General features: G+C 45.0%; 1 long non-coding RNA gene across 1 annotated transcript; it reads left to right on the top strand.

Annotated features, from left to right (window-relative positions):
• Positions 1 to 15,352: 15,352 nt before the first annotated feature.
• LOC143302123 (uncharacterized) lies at positions 15,353 to 23,097 on the top strand. Its single transcript, XR_013057883.1, has 3 exons — positions 15,353 to 15,399; positions 18,964 to 19,014; positions 22,989 to 23,097. It is a non-coding gene; the product is annotated as an uncharacterized LOC143302123 (long non-coding RNA).
• Positions 23,098 to 24,432: the final 1,335 nt, after the last annotated feature.

The following is a 24,432-nucleotide window of genomic DNA, read 5'->3' as shown; positions in this document are numbered from 1 at the left end:
TCGTGTACGTTCCTTCCTGAAACAACACGTCTCATATTGTCTTGTGGGCTTGTGTGTCTTGTGCGTCGCTATGCGTTGCGCTGCGTGTATTGTATTGCATTGCATTATGTTTATTGTACTGTGTTTACTTTCTTATTATATACGTGTGGGTTTTTTTTCTCCGTCAAAGTGTGTGTGTGTGTGTGTGTGTGTAGAGGGAGAGAGGGAGATAGAGAGAGCAAGATAAGACAAGAGAAGGCAAGGTAAGACAAGATAAGACAAGACAAGACTCTGTTGCACGGTATGATGTATACGATCAAATGACAGGGTACTGCGAATAGCGATGAATTTGTACACTGATAGAGAACTTAGCAATAATGGGGGGAAAAAAACTTGACCATAGCAAGATAGGCATGTTGACCAGACAGACAGAGGAAGAGAGAGAGGTGGGGGAGAGAGAGGGGGGGGAGACAGACAGAGGGAGAGAAAGAGAGGGAGAGAGAGAGACAGACAGACAGAGGGAAAGAGAGAGAGGGCCGAGACAGACAGACAGACAGAGGGAGAGAGAGACAGACAGACAGAGGGAGACAGACAGACAGAGGGAGAGAGACAGACAGACAGAGGGAGAGAGAGAGGGAGACAGACAGCCAGACGGGAGTCAGACCGACCGAACTCGAGGCAGACAGAAAAAGACGAAAAACGAGCCGGGACAGATACACACTAAATGAGAAAAAATTGAGCCCCCCTCCCTCCTTCCCCCCAGCCTCCCCCCCCCCCCCCCCCCCACCTCCGCCTCCCTCCCCCCCCCACACACATCCCTGCCTTCCCCCTGACGGCCATGATGACGATGATGGAGGTGACAGAGGGGTGGCGGGGAAGGTGTGATGGAGTGAGTTCCCGGAGTGCTGACGTCACTCTCACCGTTCCCTGTGGTGACGTGCCCCTTAGGAGTGATGACAGCTGACCATCCTGTCTGCCCGCCGCTGACAGACAGTGACGGATGGGGCTCTGTCTTCTTGCCCCTCTCCCCCCCCCCACCCCCCCTCCTCCTTTGTCTGATTGACAGTGTCTGTGTAGCTTTTGCTTGTCTTTACGCCTGTTTTCCCTCGTCATTCCCTGTGTTTGTGTGCTCGTCAGTGTGCGTTTGTGCGCATGCTCGGGACTCGTGTGTTTGTGTGCGTGTGTGTGTGCGCGCGCGCGCGCATGGTGTGGCGACACCCATGTTGGCAAAAGTTTTTGGGATTTTTTTTTCCAAACCATCGCGACCAATGATTTTGTGAAACTGCAGATTTTTGCAGGTGCACTGAGAGCACGTGGAGCGATGTCGCTGAAGGAAAACGTGCTTCCCAGAAATGTACAATATTATCCTTTTTTAGGGTCAGAAGAGCACTTCCAGGAAAAATAAATCCTGGAGAAATGTCTGGCCAGCTGACGTCCATCACCATGCGACCTGTCTACAACACAGCAACCAGCCATATCGTCTTCTTCTTCTTCTACGTTCGTGGGCTGCAACTCCCACGTTCACTCGTATATACGCGAGTGGGCTTTTATGTGTATGACCGTTTTTAACCCGCCATGTAGGCAGCCATACTCCGCTTTCGGGGGTGTGCATGCTGGTATGTTATTGTTTCCATAACCCACCGAACGCTGACATGGATTACAGGATCTTTAACGTGCGTATTTGATCTTCTGCTTGAGTATACACACGAAGGGGGTTCAGGCACTGGCAGGTCTGCACATATGTTGACCTGGGAGATCGTAAAAGTCTCCACCCTTGACCCTCAGATTGAAAGTCCAACGCTTTGACCATTCGGCTATTGCACCCGTCACGCCATATCGTCATTATAGTTATCACATCATAACAAGTCATTATAGTTATCACATCATAACAAGTATATTCATGTAGAAGTCACACACTGTGGTCAATCCCTTATCGATAAGGACTACACTTCATTGATACCGTAATGGTGTTGATATCATTCCACTGAAGTGTCAACAACATTCGCAGTTTAAGACATCACAGAACCATGCCAATTCACACTGAGCCCTTCGTGTCTACCCTCCCCCACTTACACACGCCAACACACACACACACACACATGCACACGCGCAACACATGCACACACATACACATACACACACACACACATACAACCAACACACACACACACACACACACACACACACACACACACACACACATCTTTCTTTCTTCTTTTTTTTTTTTTATAATAAAAGCTACATTGACTAGAAAATGAATGAATCACATTTGGAAAAAAAAATCCTTTCAGTCTTTAGTGGCAAAGCCTTTATTAATCGCTCACGTGTGATCCCTGCTAATCAGCAACAACAAAACCCTTTCGTAATGTCACAGGTCAGATGTCACATCGTATAACGTGTCATGATATATTTCATATCGCATCATTTTCCTCGCTGTGTCATTTTGTCATATCATTAAATACATCAAAGTCAAGTTGATAATATCCTGATATGGTTTAAATCTGTGTTCAATCACTGCTGACCATTACAGACCACTGCCCTTTGTGTTGAGACACCGTTGTTCTGACAATTATGTTTGCTTTTGTTTAACTTTTGGCATGTTTTCACCACTGAGTAGACACACAGAGACACACACAGATACACACACACACACACACACACACACACACACACACACACACACACGGAGAGAGAAATGAAATGTTTTGATGTTTTTTCGGCCATGGCCACATAAACTGTCATGGGGGGCGGGAGCGGGTGGGGATGGGGGTGGGGGTGGGGGGTGAAATAACTAAATAGCCAAATAAAGAAGTCCCATAAAAGGAAAAATACAATGTCACACAAGAACATCATCAAATGATAGTATGAACTGTCATGACTCATAGCAAACTTTTTTGTTTCCTCCATGTTACATTGTTTTTTTTCTCATGTTAGTTTCTAGAAATGTCTGCCTCTTTTTCATAGAATGGAAAATAAACTTTGATACTAAAATAGACAACTGTTTGCATTCACCACCCAACAATCTTTCCAATGGAACATTGAATCTACTGTCAAAGATTCTATTTCTCAGATCCGAATATAGTTCACAAGCATACAAGAAGTGTCTTTCGTCTTCTACACAATGTGGACAATTCAAATGCCCAGTATCATTTCCATATCTATTCATATTGTTATTTTTTTATAGGCAAGACTCCACATCTAATCTGCGTTAACGCCACGCGAAAACAAAATATGTTGATTTCCTGTAAATATGTACACACAATTATACTGTCTTTAACCAGCCTGTACAAATTATCTTTCTCTGTCTCTAATTGTGCCTGACCATTCTTGAAAAAAATATTTATCTCAGCCGTTGCTTAAACACTGGAAACAATGTGTCAATATTTTGAACCCCTTTGTTTAACCATATTTCATAAAATCCAGCATTAGACAGTATTTCTCTTACATCGGTTGCCCAACACCTTTACCATCATTGTCCATGGATACTATCATTAAATATTCCTGTTTGGGTAATCGGTTCGGAGTCATTACGAAGAGAGAGAGAGAGAGAGAGAGAGAGAGAGAGAGATGTGATTTAGGAATGATTTAATGTGCTCAGGCCCAGTGGCCCATTCATAACGGTGGGGAAGGGGTTGTATGTCAAAGAAACAACGACGCAAGGAGAACTGAAGCACTGTGCCAATTATCGTGACATGGAATCCACTTCATGTGACTAATTACAGGTCATGCAGAGACGGAATTACATATAACATCTTTTCTGTCTAATCGCTTTTGTTTCCACATACAACTGGAAACAGAATCACACAGCGAAATCAGTCATGATATAACCGGACCAGGATTACTATCTGTCCGGACCAGGATTACTATCTGTGACATTTTCACAAGTGTTTGGGTCTATGTCTTTGAACTTGTTAATTGTCCATTTTCTTGGTCCACTCCTCAATGCACAACATCATCTGTTGGCAGACATCTCCCGACTGTGCACCTTCCACATGTTTCTGCCGTCATCTGAATCAGCGTGGTTCATCAGAGACACGAGGGCCGTGAAACTTTCTTCAGTCTCATACATTTCTGCTCTACACGGTATGTCGGTACCAGTGACTACGTCATGAAGTACTGTCACTGCACGTGCACCTGTGTCACCTTGTGCCATGTCAGTCCGCTCGTTGTCACGCCGTGCGTCGCTCAGTGGCAGTGGTGCAGAGACAGAGAGAGAGAGAGAGAGAGAGAGTGATCAAAAGATACAATGCTATCAAAGTTCGCTGATGTTATCAGTTTGTGGAGGAAGTTGACAATGTCACGCAAAACTCCAACCAGGGTTTTTATCTGTACAAAGAAAGTTTACTACCACGAGATTGACGAAATTAACAAATTAATGATATGAAATGGACAAACCTTTTCACTGGAAAAAAAGAGTGTATGGAGATATATTTCCGAAAAACTTCCTGTGTTTACTTTAGATGGTAAGCTTATCGTCATAAATTATTTACTGCTAAGCTTACGGCCAATTCTAGATTTTTACACACACAAAAAAGGATTGTTAGTTAAATTATGCTTTGGGTTGATTGAAAATCAAGCACTTAGAAATCCAATAATAAATAACGCCGCAAGATGATTTTTATTGATAAAAAACATCCATGTAACTTTCAGGTGCGTGCCTTCTCGCTGTCGGGATTTTTTTTGTCCGAATGAGCGGGCATATATCAGGTTGCAAGGAACCCATCGCACAAAAGTAAAGGCTCAGCCCTCTTCTGCACTCCAACAGATCTACAAGATGTTCTGTGATCGACAACAACATTCTCTCTCTGGATTCTCCCGTCCTGTCCGCCCGATGAGAAGACAGGCAGGTCATCTGGTGTGGGGCCTCATGTGGGAATGAAGACCGGTTCTTTAGGCACAAGGTGGTCCACAGACACTGCATGGGATGGAGTCCTGTAAGGATGGGCCCTGTTTTCTCCGGTTCCCCTTTTCCTGGATGGCGGCTGCTCTGTTGCTGTCCAATGTCTTGTGCCCTGGGTACACTTGGAGGAGGTTTGGCCCCTAAACATGCACTGACATAAAAATAGGCCACAAGATTCAGACTGTCAATATTGCCGTCACTGAATAAAACCAGTTACATCAAACAACTGAATCTTTGAATTTCTTGATTCTCTGTCTCTCAGTCACGACTAATAAGTTGGTTTCGTTTAAATGTGCTACGAACTAAATTTTGGACACAAAAAACGTACCTGTCTAACAAATACTATATTAATGTATTGTATTGTGTTTGTATTTCTATTTTTTTGTCACAACAGATTTCTCTATGTGAAATTCGGGCTGCTCTCCCCAGGGAGAGCGCGTCGCTGCACTGAGAGCGCCGCTCATTTGTGCAAACAAAGTGAGTCCATGTTTTAACCCGGTGTTCAGTTTTCTCTCTGTGTCCGTGGTGAGTCAAAAATTGAAGCGATCATTTCTTTCAGTCCATTGTAGACTAGTTCATGCAGATCTAGAGATCCACCTTGTGTTGCAGTGTGCTTGAAGCAATGGCAACGTCTCCTTTACCGCCAAAATGAAAGAATAATCGAGATATAATAAAACACAAAAACATGATTTAAACGGCGTCATTGCGTCCACTACAATCACATCTATTTATCGCGGAAGAAACTTTAGTCAAATGACGTCAGATGCGCCGCAACAGTGGGGATTAGTCTGCTTGCTTCGGAACTGAACATAACGGTTCGATCCCGCTCCTATGCCTTTTTATTTTATATATATATATATTTTTTTTTTTAATCCCAGCCTTATTTTATATATCATATCTAATGCAGAGCATTTATCAACGATTTTTAAAAATCTCTTTTAGTTTCTCTTAATGATTTCTCTACTGGATAAAGCATAAAAGAAGTGAGTCTTGAAGGCTTTGCCTCTTGTTTGGTACTTTGTTCTGCCTGCAATTTTATTTGTTTTACTATCGAAGTGGATTTTTCTACATATTTTTGCCAGGGACAACCCTTTTGTTGCCGTGGGTTCTTTTACGTACGTTAAGTGCATGCTGTACATGGGACCTCGTTTATCGTCTCATCCGAACGACTATAGCGTCCAGACCACCACTCAAGGTCTAGTGGAGGGGGAGAAAATACTCGTGACAATGAGATTCGAACCAGTGCGTTCAGATTCTCTCGCTTCCTAGCACAGTGTCCAGGAACAAGACAACTGGTACTTCAAAAACTCGCTGCATAACCACTGTATCTATGAAACATATGTATTATCCCAAGAAGATGTTTTGAATTATCATTTATTACATGGGCAAATCTGAATATTTGGATTAAAGTCAAGTTGGTATACCTATCTATCGGTTACATTTAATGGACTATGTTTTTGTTATAATGAGCATATGTATGCTTTACATTGTTATGGGGATGACCAAGATAGTTATTTACTCTCAGTGATTTGAGATCTGCGTTGATTTACTCTCAGTCAGTCCAGATCTTTGTTAATTTACTCTCAACCAGTACAGTTCTTTATCACTCTTCTTTTTACACCGCTGTGACTTTTTTTCTTTCCCTCTCATTCATCTTCTTCACACCGCCCACCACCCCCCACCCTCCATGCGCACGCACACGTGCACTTGTGTACAAAGAGAGGAGTGATGTGAGGAGGAAAGCGAAACGTTAAACAAGAGAGGGAAAGAAAGAACAACACACAATATTTATACAATTCTGGAAACAGAGAAAATCTAAATACAACAGATTAGACTTCTACAACAAAATTAAAAGAAACGATTATCAAATTGAGAATTATCTAACTGATAAAATCGATCCTGCTCACAAACAAGCTCTTTGTCAACTGAGAATAAGCGCACGTTATTTAAATATCGAACGAGAAAGATATGCAAAACATTCCCAGAGAAGAGATGTTATGTGATATATGTGAAGTTGTTGAAGATGAATTACATTTCTTAGATACGTGTATCGTGTTTCATAATTTGCGAAACCATCTGCTCACAACTGTACAGCAGTATGATCATCAATCAAATGTGATCACTAGAAAAATACAAAACAATATCCTAAAACCAAGTGATTTATTCAACTACGATGACTGTCAAAAAAACACTCGCCAACTATGTATTTCATTGCATGCGTATTAGATGACCGTTTATTTCTTTGTTCCTTTTGTTCTTTGTTGTGTCGATTAATCCTTCGGGATTTTATGACAATAAATGAAGTCAAGTCAAGTCACACACACACACACACACACACACACACACACACGTTTCAAGTTTAAATTATCCTTTCGCTCCTATTGATGTATGGAGGATTACTGCGAAATAATATTTTCGTGCCCAGAACAAACATTTCCAAATACACAACAATGTCACATAAAAGCTGAGATACACAAATGTCTTTTAACTCCAAAAGTATAGTTAGGCAACATTTGCAAATCTAATCATCTTACTTACAGCTAAAATGACTTCTTCTTTTTTTTTGCCTCCTTTGAGCATATTACAAAAATTAAAAACCGATTTTGGAGACAAATATTTTTTAGGAATATATCTATTTCGTAGCTGATCATAATTGGGACATTCCATTATAAAATGAAACTCATTCCCGATCACAGACATGTTACAAACCTTACAAAGCCGTAACTCTCGTGGTATGCCTTTGTCTCCCTGTTTCTATTTCCAGCTTATGATTACTACCTCGAAATCTGAAGAAGCTGATAACATAATTATGAGGCATTTGACTTATATATATTTTCTGTACCAAATCCACTTTTGAAATTTCGATAAAACAAACATTTACTACTCGCCTCTAGATCATGTCTCCATAGATTTTTAAAACTATCTCTCAAAGCAATGTTGACATTCTTGCAGAAAGATTCCCTCTCCAAGAAGAATTGAGCATCCCAAACACAGTCATACCCTGCTTCTATTAAAATTTGTCTGATACAACTCATCTATTTTGAAGAATAATTACCATTTCGATATAAGTCAAGTAATATCAAATATATTTTCCCAGAATATTTTTCTGTGTTTGATATCACTAAGCTGGTCCAAAATCGAACTAATCTCATTTTCACTAACACACTAATTGGATAAATACCAGTTTCTCCATAAACAATTTGGGTCATTGTATTTCTGTTCAGTTTGAACAAGCGTTTCAAAAATTTCAATTCTAATTTTTCAAGTATATCTACATTTTCATAACCCCATATTTCTGCACCATACAACAAAATAGGAACAATCATAGACTGGTACATGTCCAGAATGATATGTAAAGGTAAATCCATTTCAGTTCGTCTGATATTTTTGTGGAGTGAAGAGACGTGAAAACTCACACACGGACACACGCACACACACACACACGGAAAAGAAAAAAAAAAAACACCAGGACTAACTCGCATCATATTTTCATCATTGATGACGCACACCATATGACGATTTTCTTTTCCAGTACCTCCTTCCGCCTTCTCTTTCTGTCCATGATCACATCAACTCTCGGCTTGCCGCACTGTTCAGGAGCTGACAAAACACAGGAGGGGGGGTGTCAGTTTGTTGACAACCCCCTTCTCAGTCTGAACGGTGCTCGGCAATGATAGTGTGTGCTGTGCCCTTCAGGCCAAATGCGGAGAAGTGTTGGAGAGTCAGCACAGACTGACTGTGAAATGAATTCTACTTTGACAACAGCAATTGCCTGGTAATGCCTTCTGAATTCTGCTGCACTTTCGCTGAGTGACAACTGAACGTGACAGGAATCAGCACAGTTTGGTAAGAGCCATCTCTTTCAAATTGTTGACGAATACAATATGCAGTTGTTCGAAATTGACTGATATTCATATCATATCATATCAAGTGTCACGGCTTCTAGGCTTGATCAGCCTTCTGCCTGATCCCTAGAACTTTTTGACTCACTTGTGTAAACAAAGTGAGTCTATGTTTTAACCCGGTGTTCGGTTGTCTGTGTGTGTGTGTGTCTGTGTGTCCGTGGTAAACTTTAACATTGACATTTTCTCTGCAACTACTTTGTCAGTTGACACCAAATTTGGCATAAAAATAGGAAAAATCCAGTTCTTTCCAGTCATCTTGTTTAAAACAATATTGCGCTTCTGGGATTGGCACAAAAAAAAAAAAAGAATGAAGCCTAATTATATGCAAACTGCATTTACTGTTATATTTATATTTTTTGTATTCTCTAAACTTGGCACTTTGATCCGATATTCGACCCAACAGCTAGAGCAGTCATTATTATCATTTCTTGTTCAAACAGGAACTTCTTTTGCTAAGCATGGAAGTTTTATTTATTTTGCAAACGTTTTGGTTGAGATAGTAAAAAGGGGAAATTACTCTGTAATGCTAGTGGAGTTAATTTGCTTTAAACTGATCTTTCTCATCTTAAACATTACATTTTGAAACAAGAGAGGCAAGGCCTTCAAGACTCACTTGTGATGCACTTTAAAAAAAAAATCCAAGCTTTTTATGTATTGAGTATAATTTCAAAATGTAATGTTTAAGATGAGAAAGATCAGTTTAAAGCAAACTAAGTTCCCCAGCAGAGTAATTTCCTTTGTTCTGCTATCTCACCAAAACGTTTGCAATAAATAAAACTTCCATGCTTAGCAAAAGAAGTTCCTGTTTGAACAAAAAATGATAATAATGACAGATCCTTTGTTGGGTCGAATATCAGATCAAAGTGCCAAGTTTAGAGAATACAAAAAATATAAATATAACAGTAAATGCATTATACTCAATACATAAAAACTTGGATTTTTTTAAAAGTGTATCACAAGTGAGTCTTGAAGGCCTTGCCTTTCTTGTTATTTATTCTTTTCATTTTCAACTTTATGTAAGAGTGCACAGTGACTAATGTTATGGCTAGCTTCCTATGGAGAAATTAATTTGTAATCCATAATCCTTCCAGTATCAGTAGCTCAAGGAGGCGTCACTGCGGTCGGTCAAATCCATATACGCTGCACCACATCTGCCAAGCAGATGCCTGACCAGCAGCGTAACCCAACGCGCTTAGTCAGGCCTTGAGAAAAAAAAAATAAAGAACAGAATAGAAAAATAAATAACAATAAAAAAATAAACAAAATAAAATGAAATAAAGAAAGTAAAGTTTATCTAATGAATTATTGAAATTGTTAAGTGTTTCTGCAGTGACAATATTACTGGGCAGTTTATTCCAGAATTTAACAACCCTGTTAGTAAAAAAAAAAAAAGTGTGAAAAAAGGAAAAAAAGGTTTGATTTGGTGAATGTCAAGGGAAATAATGTTATTGCTTCTGATCGAGAGCTTTCCATTAGGACGAAAGGGGCGTGGTTGTTTTAGTTTATATCCCAGTATGCCATTTCCCTTCCAGCCTGATGAAGGTCTGTTGGTGAAAATTTCAGAGTAGAAAAAAGGAGGACACTTGTTTTCTTTGGGGTTTATTTACCATTTTTTGGTTGTTCTCTTTCGAGAATCTACCCCTGTGAAATGATTTTCGTTGAGTTGTGCCAGCAAGTCCGGGGTTTATCTTGTGTTATAGATGATGGGGCAGCAGCAACAACAACAACAAAAAAACAACAACAAAAAAACCATACCCAGCATGCTCACGGCCGAAAACGGATTATGATTGCCTATATGGCGGGGTAAATAAACAAAATGGTTATACACATAAAATGTCACATGTCTGTTTGAGTGTGTGTGTCTGTGTGCTTGAAATCTGATTGAATGACACAGAAAACGAATGACGAGCGCCCAGTGGCAGCCGTCAGTCGCCTCTATTCAGGTATGCAGCCTGTTATATATATATATATATATATATATATATATATATATATATATATATATATATATATATATATAATTTCATGGATTTGTTTTTCATAGTTCATAAAGGAATTAATCACTGAGAGCCAAAATGCCATGGTTAGATTTATTGACTGGACATATTGATCTAAAGATCTGTTGTTGTTTTTTGTTGTTGTTTTTTTACATAACAGAGTAAGACGAGCAGCAGGCAGACACGGGGGTGCGATGGCGGAGGACGAGCTGGAGGTGTTGTTCCCTTCATACGTGCCCAAGTCACAAGTGTGGACTGTCAATCACAAGTAACACTGCTGTCGTACTGTCCTCTTTAAAGAATAAAGAGAGGCAGAAAGAGAGAGAGAGATGTCAAACTTGTATTCATCTAATTGTTTCATCATCTGTCAGATTGCTTGCCTTTATATTTCTTTGCCTCTCTGCCTGCGGGCCAATCTGTCCGCCCAGTTAGTGTTTCACAGAGTTGTGGGGAAATAAATATATGATGTATGGAGGAAGCAGAGGAGGAGAAGGGGAGGAGTGATGTAGGGAGGAGGACGAGGAGGTGTGATGTAGGGAAGGAGTGATGGAGGGAGGAAGGAGGGGAGGAGTGATGTAGGGAAGGAGTGATGTAGGGAGGAAGAGGAAGGAGGGGAGGAGTGATGTAGGGAGGAAGAGGAAGGAGGGGAGGAGTGATGTAGGGAGGAAGGAGGGGAGGAGTGATGTAGGGAGGAAGGAGGGGAGGAGTGATGTAGGGAGGAAGAGGAAGGAGGGGAGGAGTGATGTAGGGAGGAAGAGGAAGGAGGGGAGGAGTGGTGTAGGGAGGAAGGAGGGGAGGAGTGATGTAGGGAGGAAGGAGGGGAGGAGTGATGTAGGGAGGAAGAGGAAGGAGGGGAGGAGTGATGTAGGGAGGAAGAGGAAGGAGGGGAGGAGTGGTGTAGGGAGGAAGGAGGGGAGGAGCGGTGTAGGGAGGAAGAGGAAGGAGGGGAGGAGTGATGTAGGGAAGAAGAGGAAGGAGGGGAGGAGTGATGTAGGAAGGAAGAGGAAGGAGGGGAGGAGTGATGTAGGGAAGAAGAGGAAGGAGGGGAGGAGTGATGTAGGAAAGAAGAGGAAGGAGGGGAAGAGTGATGTAGGGAGGAAGAGGAAGGAGGGAAGGATTGGGAGGAGTGATGTAGGGAGGAAGAGGAAGGAGGGGAAGGAGTGATGTAGGGAGGAAGGAGGGAAGGAGGGGGAGGAGTGATGTAGGGAGGAAGAGGAAGGAGGGGGAGAAGTGATGTAGGGAGGAAGATGAAGGAGGGGAGGAGTGATGTAGGGAGGAAGAGGAAGGAGGGGAGGAGTGATGTAGGGAGGAAGAGGAAGGAGGGGGAGAAGTGATGTAGGGAGGAACATGAAGGAGGGGAGGAGTGATGTAGGGAGGAAGGAGGGGAGGAGTGATGTAGGGAGGAAGAGGAAGAAGGGGAGGAGTGATGTAGGGAGGAAGAGGAAGGAGGGGAGGAGTGATGTAGGGAGGAAGAGGAAGGAGGGGGAGAAGTGATGTAGGGAGGAAGAGGAAGGAGGGAAGGAGTGATGTAGGGAGGAAGAGGAAGGAGGGGAGGAGTGATGTAGGGAGGAAGAGGAAGGAGGGGAGGAGGTGATGTAGGGGAGGAAGAGGAAGGAGGGGAGGAGTGGTGTAGGGAGGAAGGAGGGGGAGGAGTGATGTAGGGAGGAAGGAGGGGAGGAGTGATGTAGGGAGGAAGAGGAAGGAGGGGAGGAGTGATGTAGGGAGGAAGAGGAAGGAGGGAGGAGTGATGTAGGGGAGGAAGGAGGGAGGAGTGATGTAGGGAGGAAGAGGAAGGAGGGGAGGAGTGGTGTAGGGAGGAAGAGGAAGGAGGGGAGAGTGGTTGTAGGGAGGAAGGAGGGGAGGAGTGATGTAGGGAGGAAGAGGAAGGAGGGAGGAGTGATGTAGGGAGGAAGAGGAAGGAGGGGAGGAGTGATGTAGGGAGGAAGAGGAAGGAGGGGAGGAGTGATGTAGGGAGGAAGAGGAAGGAGGGGAGGAGTGATGTAGGGAGGAAGAGGAAGGAGGGGAGGAGTGATGTAGGAAAGAAGAGGAAGGAGGGGAAGAGTGATGTAGGGAGGAAGAGGAAGGAGGGGGAGAAGTGATGTAGGGAGGAAGAGGAAGGAGGGGAGGAGTGATGAAGGGAGGAAGAGGAAGGAGGGGGAGAAGTGATGTAGGGAGGAAGGAGGGAAGGAGTGATGTAGGGAGGAAGAGGAAGGAGGGGAGGAGTGATGTAGGGAGGAAGAGGAAGGAGGGGAGGAGTGATGTAGGGAGGAAGGAGGGGAGGAGTGATGTAGGGAGGAAGAGGAAGGAGGGGAGGAGTGATGTAGGGAGGAAGAGGAAGGAGGGGGAGAAGTGATGTAGGGAGGAAGAGGAAGGAGTGATGTAGGGAGGAAGGAAGGAAGGAGGGGAGGAGTGATGTAGGGAGGAAGAGGAAGGAGGGGGAGAAGTGATGTAGGGAGGAAGAGGAAGGAGTGATGTAGGGAGGAAGGAGGGAAGGAGGGGAGGAGTGATGTAGGGAGGAAGAGGAAGGAGGGGGAGAAGTGATGTAGGGAGGAAGAGGAAGGAGGGAAGGAGTGATGTAGGGAGGAAGGAGGGAAGGAGGGGGAGGAGTGATGTAGGGAGGAAGAGGAAGGAGGGGAGGAGTGATGTAGGGAGGAAGAGGAAGGAGGGGAGGAGTGATGTAGGGAGGAAGAGGAAGGAGGGGAGGAGTGATGTAGGGAGGAAGGAGGGGAGGAGTGATGTAGGGAGGAAGAGGAAGGAGGGGAGGAGTGATGTAGGGAGGAAGAGGAAGGAGGGGAGGAGTGATGTAGGGAGGAAGAGGAAGGAGGGGAGGAGTGGTGTAGGGAGGAAGAGGAAGGAGGGGAGGAGTGGTGTAGGGAGGAAGGAGGGGAGGAGTGATGTTTGCAGGAAAAGGAGGTGAGGAAGAATGGGAGGAGGGATTCTGCCTCTGATCATTCACTTCCTGGACGGGTACCGCTGTGTGTGTTTGTGTGTGTGTGTGTGTGTGTGTGTGTGTGTGTGTGTGTGTGTGTGTGTAAGCCAGTGTTTGTGTGTGTGTGTGTGTGCTATGTATGTATGTATGTATGTATGTGTTCAACACTAATGTAAGTGTTTAGTGTAGTGACGAACGTGCAGGTACCCCCGCACCACGCAGAACGTGAACTACAGGGACTGGAGCAATGACCCCCTGCAGCCAGCACACAACTACTACACGCACCGTGTCCTTCCAACACACCCCATCCCCATCCTTCAACGATTCCGCCCTCTGCCTCCCATGGACCAAAAGGTGGGCTGTCCTACAGAGACAACATGGACAGCAGTAGAATTACCATCATCATTATTATCATTTATACTTATCTTCGACCAGAGGCTAAACTCAAAGCGCTTTACAGAGGCATTTGCACAAGAGGCACCCTACCTGAGTAGAGCCATCTTTCAGCTGCCTTTAGGTGCTAATCATTCGTTTCCAGTGTCTTTCAATCAGAACTTCATTCACGCGCACACATAACTTGTATATTAGATGGTATTTTCTTCAGAATGTTGCCAGGGACAGCCCTTTTGTTACCGTTTTTTTTTTTTAAACATGCGATAAGTCGGTTTATCGTCTCATACAAATGAATAGCAAAATGAAGATGTTATTGTGCGAGTAGTGTGGATCAGCATTATGGTCCTTAAGTTCGACGGCCATTTAAATGACTGAGATAGGTGTTCAATATATGTGTGGACCTTGAATCTAAAGGACTAATTTCCTGAAGTCTGCTTGCAATATTTCGAATCCTTTTTAATGCTTTTATGGTCAGTAAACAATTTGTGGGTATTAAGAGCATCAGAATTGTTTATATTACTGGCGCACTCCCAAAGTGTATTGCCTGGTTAATATGAGTAGTACAACACATCCCAAGCACAGTTTCCGTGGATGTCAGAGTTTGTTTGACTGGAAGAAACTATGATTAGAATTGTTTGTGAACGTTCGTTCTTAATATTGTGATACGCAGGTACAGTGAAATAAGTTTTTCATACTTAGGAAATAATATACACAGGCCCATATGGCTACACAGAAACCCTATACACACTCTATCTACAGACCAGAATGTATTGCTCTGAAACTTGTTCCCAAATTTGTCAGTCCAGTTGTGTGGGGCCTTTGGCAGGATGTTGATGTTTGTCCTGTGTGGACTAAACGCTTCATTGTCGTAGTAATGGATATACATGACCCAAAATATGCCAGGTTGTAAGCACAGTCATCAGCGCCAGAAAAGAAATTGCCATTTGTTAGTGCGATAGACTGCTTGCTTGAAGGGCGCGTTAAAGGCAGCTCTGGAATAAAGCTGTCATTGTATTCATCGCCTTGTATTCCCAGAAAACTGAAAGAAAACAACATTTTCCAAACTTATACTTCTGTCTTGAAATCACAACCACCCACCAACCGATCACTACACCCACACACACACACACACACACACACACACACACGCCCGCCCCACCACCACCGTGTAACCGAAGTTAGAGCAGGGCATGACGACCGATGAATGATTCTGTGATGGACAGGAAGAGGTCAAGGTGCGGCTGAGGTTGTTTGAGCCCCACGGAACTAAAACACCTGTAGAGGCATTCCACCATGGTTGGTACATGTTCCTTGTGTTCACACACACACACACGCACGCACGCACACAGAAATATCTCAAAACCAATGTATCTGTTTAAATACGTACATATATAGAGAGAAGGGGAGGTTAGGGGGTGTGGGGGGTGTTAATCATTCATATATATATAGCCCACCTCTTGAAATATCGGTCTCCGCTTTTGTAATGTATGTAGCTGTTTTTTGAAGGGAAAAGCCGTCAATTCCAAGAGGACAAACTTGATAGGAAAGCGGGACAGTCTGCAGAGAGATGACAGGGGACAGTCTGCAGAGACATGACAGGGGACAGTCTGCAGAGACATGAAAGGGGACAGTCTGCAGAGACATGAAAGGGGACAGTCTGTAGAGAGATGAAAGGGGACAGTCTGCAGAGACATGACAGGGGACAGTCTGCAGAGACATGAAAGGGGACAGTCTGCAGAGACATGACAGGGGACAGTCTGTAGAGAGATGAAAGGGGACAGTCTGCAGAGAGATGAAAGGGGACAGTCTGTAGAGAGATGAAAGGGGACAGTCTGCAGAGAGATGACAGTTGACAGTCTGCAGAGACATGAGAGGGGACAGTCTGCAGAGACATGACAGGGGACAGTCTGCAGAGAGATGAGAGGGGACAGTCTGCAGAGACATGACAGGGGACAGTCTGCAGAGAGATGACAGGGGACAGTCTGCAGAGACATGAGAGGGGACAGTCTGTAGAGAGATGAAAGGGGACAGTCTGCAGAGAGATGAAAGGGGACAGTCTGCAGAGAGATGACAGGGGACAGTCTGCAGAGACATGAAAGGGGACAGTCTGCAGAGAGATGAAAGGGGACAGTCTGTAGAGAGATGAAAGGGGACAGTCTGCAGACAGAGACATGACAGGGGACAGTCTGCAGAGAGATGAGAGGGGACAGTCTACAGAGACATGACAGGGAACAGTCTACAGAGACATGACAGGGGACAGTCTGCAGAGACATGAAAGGGGACAGTCTGTAGAGAGATGAAAGGCGACAGTCTGTAGAGACATAACAGGGGACAGTCTGCAGAGACATGACAGTTGACAGTCTACAGAGACATGACAGGGGACAGTCTGCAGAGACATGAAAGGGGACAGTCTGTAGAGAGATGAAAGGCGACAGTCTGTAGAGACATAACAGGGGACAGTCTGCAGAGACATGACAGTTGACAGTCTACAGAGACATGACAGGGGACAGTCTGTAGAGACATAACAGGGGACAGTCTGCAGAGACATGACAGTTGACAGTCTACAGAGACATGACAGGGGACAGTCTGTAGAGACATAACAGGGGACAGTCTGCAGAGACATGACAGTTGACAGTCTACAGAGACATGACAGGGGACAGTCTGCAGAGAGATGACAGGGGACAGTCTGCAGAGAGATGAAAGGGGACAGTCTGCAGAGACATGACAGGGGACATGACAGGGGACAGTCTGCAGAGAGATGAAAGGGGACAGTCTGCAGAGAGACATGACAGGGGACAGTCTGCAGAGAGATGACAGGGGACAGTCTGCAGAGAGATGACAGGGGACAGTCTGCAGAGAGATGACAGGGGACAGTCTGCAGAGAGATGAGAGGGGACAGTCTACAGAGACATGACAGGGGACAGTCTGTAGAGAGATGACAGGGGACAGTCTGCAGAGACATGAGAGGGGACAGTCTGTAGAGAGATGACAGGGGACAGTCTGCAGAGAGATGACAGGGGACAGTCTGCAGAGAGATGACTGGGACAGTCTGCAGAGAAAGGGGACAGTCTGCACAGTTACATGAAAGGGGACAGTCTGCACAGTGACATGAAAGGGGACAGTCTGCACAGTGACATGAAAGGGGACAGTCTGCAGAGAAAGGGGACAGTCTGCACAGTTACATGAAAGGGGACAGTCTGCACAGTTACATGAAAGGGGACAGTCTGCAGAGAAAGGGGACAGTCTGCACAGTTACATGAAAGGGGACAGTCTGCAGAGAAAGGGGACAGTCTGCAGAGAAAGGGGACAGTCTGCACAGTGACATGAAAGGGGACAGTCTGCACAGTGACATGAAAGGGGACAGTCTGCACAGTGACATGAAAGGGGACAGTCTGCACAGTTACATGAAAGGGGACAGTCTGCAGAGAAAGGGGACAGTCTGCACAGTGACATGAAAGGGGACAGTCTGCACAGTGACATGAAAGGGGACAGTCTGCAGAGAAAGGGGACAGTCTGCAGAGAAAGGGGACAGTCTGCACAGTTACATGAAAGGGGACAGTCTGCACAGTGACATGAAAGGGGACAGTCTGCACAGTGACATGAAAGGGGACAGTCTGCAGAGAAAGGGGACAGTCTGCACAGTTACATGAAAGGGGACAGTCTGCAGAGAAAGGGGACAGTCTGCACAGTGACATGAAAGGGGACAGTCTGCACAGTGACATGAAAGGGGACAGTCTGCACAGTGACATGAAAGGGCGTCGACCACGTTGGGCGGGAACTTAAGGACTAGACTGTTAGACATCAGCGTTCCACTTCAGACAACATAAGGCAATGTTTGATAAAAATGGGCACCACAATCACTGCTCTTTGAGAGCACAATGAACCTGCTGACCTTTCATGACTCCTGATTCAAAACTCTAAAGAAAATGCAATTTGAAAATATGAAATAAAAATTAATAAAATAAAATTTGTTTTTAATTGGACCCCATTGTAGATCAGATTGTGGTATTGTGATCAAATTGTGGAATTACAAACATTTTAATGCATGCATGTGATATCAAAGCTCTGTGAAATTGACCAAGTAAACCAGGAGTAACCTCTCATTTAAGTACCCATTTTCTCAAGTTCCAATAAGAAAAAAAATCTTTTCTATATCATATTTCACAATTAAAACAAAGATGCAATACTATATCTGATGTTCATATTGTTGTTGTTTTTTCAATAGTAATTTGTTGACGACTTCAAGTTGGAACTGAAAATGTAAGCAATTCATGGTTGTGGTGAAACGCTGTTTCACTCTTCGGGTACAGTGAAGCCCAGTTACTGCTACTTCTGGAAAGCGAAAGTCGATAGGTGGTCAATGTTCAGGTGCAGTGCTCATTCATATCTGCATTAGACGTGACTCGTTAAGTTTCGAAATATGTCCAATCTCTTAACGTCCCCCATCCCCCACCCCCACCTCAAAACCCCCCACAAATTCAGTGACAAAAGAACAACAACAACAACCAACCAACGAAACAAACAAAAACAACCGATATTTGTTAGGATGGTACTGTTTTCAGAGAATGGTATTTCGATAGGAAATAGATGTGATGGTTCCGGTTGGCAGGAAATCTGGGCTTGATCTGCCATCTTTCCTTTTATTGCTTTCTATTTTCTTTTGATTTGCTGCTGTTCTTTTTTGTTTTGTTTTGTTTGTTTGTTGTTGTTTTTTCTCTACCGTTTTGTTCAGTCGTTAAGCTAGCTGTTGGATTGCATTTCGTTTTGGAATATGTAACTGTCATTTTTGCTACTCATAAAATCTGACTACTTCAAGGAGTAAAGGTCCTTGGACTGACCGAGAGTGTTTCAATGTTCCAGGGTACAGGAAATTCACCTTGGATCCAAAAGCTAAAAGGTTACGTCGTTTCAGTAAGTGCACCTTGTACACACACACACACACACACACACACACACACGCATTTTTTTTTTTCTGTTGTTGTTGTGGAGAGGCTGTTTGCCGTGTGTGTGTGTGTGTGTGTGTGTCGGGGTGCTGGTGAGTGTCTGTGCGTTCGTGTGTCTGAGTGCGTGTTGCAGGGATGGGTTTTCCAGAGAGCGTCATAGGTGGGTGGGTAGTTTCCAATGTTCAGTTGCGCGAGATTTTTTTTTTTTTAATCTTTTAAAAAAAATTTTTTAAATGCACGTGCTTTCTAGTGTATGAGTGTGTGGGGGTGGGGTGGAGAGGAGTATTGATGGGGAGGCGGGGAGTCAGGAACGAAATGTAAAGCGCTTTGAGCAGTATTTCTGGAGAAATGTGCTGTATGAATGTCCATTATATATATATATATATATATATATATATATAGTGTCAGGTCAGGGGCATAGCCCTTGCTACTGGTACCATGTAACCCAGTACTACCTGCCGCATGTGAAGTCTCCCAACGACGGACCAGGCGGAGGAGGAAACCTTTCGCAACGGCTGTGAAGGCGGAAGAGGATGACCAAAGGGCAGGGGGAGCTCTTATCCTTGGCTGGAAGTCCCCCTAGGGGACGGATCTCCGAAGAAAAAACCTGCACCTGCCGAGGCCGTCCTACACGTGGCAGTATCTGCACTTGTGGGACTGGGGAAGGGACTGCACAACTCCTCCTCCCTAAAAAAAAGTCACCTGTGCTGGTCAGGCAACCAGGCTAATGTCGGAACGACGAGCTAGCCCTTCAACACCCAGCTTTTCCAAGCCCTGCGGCGATGGAGAAATGGTAACGGGGACAGGCAGAGAATGCTGCTGGCAGTTCCTAGTCACGACTTTGCACGCAGGCGGCTGTGGGGTGATGGTCGTCCGCCGTAGACTGGGGCAGATGCGGCGCCCGTATCCTCCCACAGTGTCAGAGCAGCCCTTTTTAGGGACAGCACTGCTCTCCCCACACGGGGAAGGGGGGATAAAAGGACTCCCAAAAAATGCCTGCCTCACCTAGTACCTAGTAGGAAACCGCATCTACTTGGACATCCAACAATAGCGGTCGAAAGCAGAAGAAAAGAACCAGGAGTCATGCTCAGATTCTGGGTGCCTGGAATGTTCGCACCATCATAGACAGAGACGACAGACCAGAAAGACGCACAGCGCTCATTGCTAGAATGCTTGATTGCTACCAGGTGGATATAGCAGCCCTGAGCGAAACCAGGTTTGCGGGTGAAACCCAGCTGGAGGAAGTTGGAGGGGGCTACACCTTCTACTGCACTGGGAAGCCAGATGGCACCCCAAGAACCTCAGGCGTGGGCTTTGCCATACGAACTAAACTTGCACGACAGCTTGACAGCCTTCCACGTGGGATAAACGACAGGCTGATGACCCTGTGTCTGAAGCTGTCCAAGGATCGCTTCGCCACAGTCATCAGCTGCTATGCCCCGACGATGACCAACTCTGATGACATCAAAGAAGCTTTCTACGAGGAACTCAGCCGCACCATTTCAGCGGTAGACAGAAAGGACAGCCTGGTCATCCTTGGGGATTTCAATGCCCGCGTCGGCGTGGACTTCCCCTCGTGGCCAAAAGTCCTAGGACAGCACAGCACTGGCAAGTGTAACTCCAACAGACTGCTTTTGCTCTCGCTCTGCGCACAGCATGAACTGACCATTACCAACACCCTCTTCCAACAAGCGGACAAGTACAAGAACACATGGATGCACCCCCGCTCCAAGCAATGGCACATGCTGGACTATGTGATTGTCCGGCAGAGGGACAGAGGTGATGTTTCCATTACACGCTGCATGAGAGGAGCAGTCTGTTGGTCGGACCATCGCCTGGTACGCAGCAAGATGAACATCAGACTTGCACGCAAGCTCCAACCAGCCAGGCAGAAACCCCCTAGGAAGCTGGACATCCACCGCCTCCCTATCACCAAGGATGTGCTGCAGCAGCAAATCCAAGTAGCTCTCCAAGAAATTCCTGCATCGACTGATGTAGAAGAGGAATGGACACACTCGGCTTTGTACAGAGGAGCCACAAAGACTGGTTTGACGAGAACGACTCTGGAATCTCCAAGCTCCTGAACACACTGCATATACGGCATCAGGATCACATTTCCGATAAAGACTGTCAGAGGAAGGAGAACCAGTTCTTGCAAACCAAGCAACTTGTACAGAGGAGGCTACGTGAGATGAAGAACACCTGGTGGGAGAGAAAGTCCTAAGAGCTTCTGATGCTCACGACATGAGACCTTCCATGATGGTCTACGAGCTGTGTATGGGCCGAGAGTCACAGGATCAACCCCTGTCCGAGCCTTGGACCAGACCACCCTCCTGACAAACAAGAAAGACATCCTCGCCCGCTGGGCAGAGCACTTCAACACCATCCTCAACAGGGACTCGTCTGTATTAGACGTGGAAATTGCAGTCTTCCCACAGCTACCAGTCAGTGACTCGCTAGCTGCCCCTCCCACCAAGGTCGAGACCCGGAAGACCCTGAAGCTGACAACGTCAGGAAAAGCACCAGGAGCAGATGGAATCCAGGCTGACATCTACAAGTATGGAGGCGAGGTGCTGACAGACAAGCAGACCGCCCTGTTCCAGTCTATCTGGGAGAGAGGGGAGGTCCCACAGGATTTCAGAGATGTTTCTATTGTCCACATTTACAAACGGAAGGGAGACAAAACATCCTGCGATAACCACCGTGGAGTCTCTCTCCTCTGCATCGCCGGCAAGATCTTCGCCCGCATCATACTGAACAGACTGGTTGACCATGTCTCCAACACAGTCATCCCTGAAGCACATTGTGGCTTCCGCTCAGGTAGGGGAACATGTGACATGGTGTTTGCCGTACGCCAGATGCAATAGAAGTGCCGTGAGCAGAACAAGGAGCTCCACATGGTCTTTGTAGATCTGACTAAGGCCTTCGACACGGTGAACTGCCGTGGTCTGTGGAAGATCCTCCTAAAGTTTGGCTGCCCAGAGAGCCTAATCTAGCTGATTGCGTCTTTCCACGATGGCATGCAGGCGAGAGTACAGGAAAATACTGACATGTCGGATCCGTTCCCTGTGTTAAATGGAGTGAAGCAGGGCTGTGTTCTGGCACTCACACTGTTCTCCATTCTCTTCTCTGCCATGCTGATTGACGCCTTCCAAGACTGTGACCGGGGTATCTACATTCAACTTGCGGCGACTCCACGCCAGGTCCAGGGTGTTTGAGGCACTGTTGAGAGAATTCCTCTTCGCTGATGACTGCGCGCCTGCTGCACACACCCATGAGGACATGCAAGAACAAGACCAAAAAATACAACATTTCTAAGCACTTATACGTGTTTGTGACCCTCGCTTCCGAACTGACGAACAACCAGATTTATGCCTAGAAAAATAACCTCCTTAACGAAATACAGTAAAACAGTTCACTGCAAATTATCGGCTTCTAGTTTCAAAACATTAAAACATTAAGTTCAGTCAATGTGTCAGAAAGCAATATGACACCATCTGCAAACAGCAGGACTGAAAAACATTTCAGCAGCTCCTGGAGAGAGAGAGAGAGAGAGAGAGAGAGAGCATTCACAGTTATGTCACCGAGCTCAGCGATGAGCCTTTTCTCCCTCATCTTCATTCAGGATCTGAATATCGTCACAATTTTTGTAAAGTGTGACACACACATGAGTGACTCTCAGTTATTTATTTATCATCCAGCCGACCACACGGGGCCATGTCAGTGTTGCGTGACTTGGGTGAAATGTGAAGCAACAACATCGTGTTGCGTGACTTGGGTGAAATGTGAAGCAACAACATCGTGTTAACGAATGAGCGAATGAATCAGTGGATGAGTGGAGACAGGCAGGAAGGTGAGAAGTGGGCTGGTGTCATGATCAAACAGATAAACAAAGCTGTTTATCTGAAGACACGTTACTGACGTGGCAAGGGATGGGTGCAGATGACCCCCTCCCCCACCCCCTGGTGACGGTGAAGAGGCAGAGTTACCAGTGTCCGGCAGACCGTCCGAACCTCCAATGTCCACAGAACTACATGCGGTACGGCCTGACCCCCCGCCACGTGGCTACTGGCATTGGTCAGTGTGTGTGTGTGTGTGTGTGTGTGTGTGTGTGTGTGTGTGTGTGTTAAATTTTAAGAAATTCGTTTTATTTGGAAATATTTTTCGAAAAAATCCTGACATAAAAGATTGGAAAAGAAACCAGTACTTTCCACACATACTGCTCAGAATGACATTGCACTTCTGGGAAGAGCACACAATCATATTGTAAAGAAGCGGAAATGCTTCCGCAGTCATTTCAGTGTTACATCATTATCTATTTTTCACAAAACGTAACACTTTTGTCATCATCATGGTGTGTCATGAGGCAGAGTGGCGCGAGCTGACCAGGCAGTCATCCATGGTGCCCCAACGACCCACCCACGGGTCAAGGGATAGATGAGATGAGATGAGAACACTTTTGTCTGATAAATTGATACACTGATTAAGATCAATCATTTCGGAACACTTAAACGTAAGACGCAATACCAGTTCGCGTCTGAAGATTTTTCCTGTTTCTGAATAGATCAGGCAAACTTTGACAATCGTTTGGACAGAAACATTTATTTTGTTTTTTTAAGATTATAGGGCATTTTCATGGATTCCGACAATGGATAGCCATTTTTTGCATTCGTGCCGAAGATAGAGTGCTATAAGAAGTTCGAACAAGCTTGGCCTTTACAGCCAGTGACTTTCATACAGTAGTGTGCATATTGCAGGCCGCTCTGACGTAAGTTACGGAGAAGATATGACAGAAAATTATTAATGTTCGGAGTTGGAGGACGCATCTGATCCACTGACTGTCGAAAGAAGTGGAATTGTCCGGGGTGGTTATTGTGTTTGAGATGCGTTTGGCGGTTTTCTCTCGCCTTATGGAAGCCAGGGAGTTGTGATGAAGACAGGGAACGTTTGAAGCTTCGACAGATCTGTACAAATATCGTAAAAATCTGCTGATCGGTGTGAGCACACAACTTTCGTTTCAACAAACGTTTCAGATGCTGAGCAAAAGTATAAAATCGTGATTTCGATCGTTGTATGTAAGTACTCACCCCCTCTCCCATCACCCCAACGCCAGTGTTTTCGGTTTTGTTAGCAGGAATCCCAGGCCAGCTGCAAAAGCTTTGCCGCTTGTTAGTGAACACCAAGAGCTGGCCATTCTGGAAAAGAAGACAATGGTCGGTTTGCTGCTTTATTGTATCACACGTTCCATTTTGATTAGCGTACAATTACAGTGATTTTTTATGTTCGATAATTGAAAGAGGAAAGAATATCGGAGATCCTTTGTTTCTGCTTACAGTTCCAGTGCTGCTGTTAAAGCCGGCTCCCTGGTCAGAGGATTGTCTTTTTG

Source organism: Babylonia areolata, chromosome 28 (assembly GCF_041734735.1).
Source record: "Babylonia areolata isolate BAREFJ2019XMU chromosome 28, ASM4173473v1, whole genome shotgun sequence".
Lineage (NCBI taxonomy): Eukaryota > Metazoa > Mollusca > Gastropoda > Neogastropoda > Buccinidae > Babylonia > Babylonia areolata.
The sequence above is the reverse complement of the archived record's forward strand: the minus strand, read 5'-3'. Positions and strand labels throughout refer to the sequence as shown.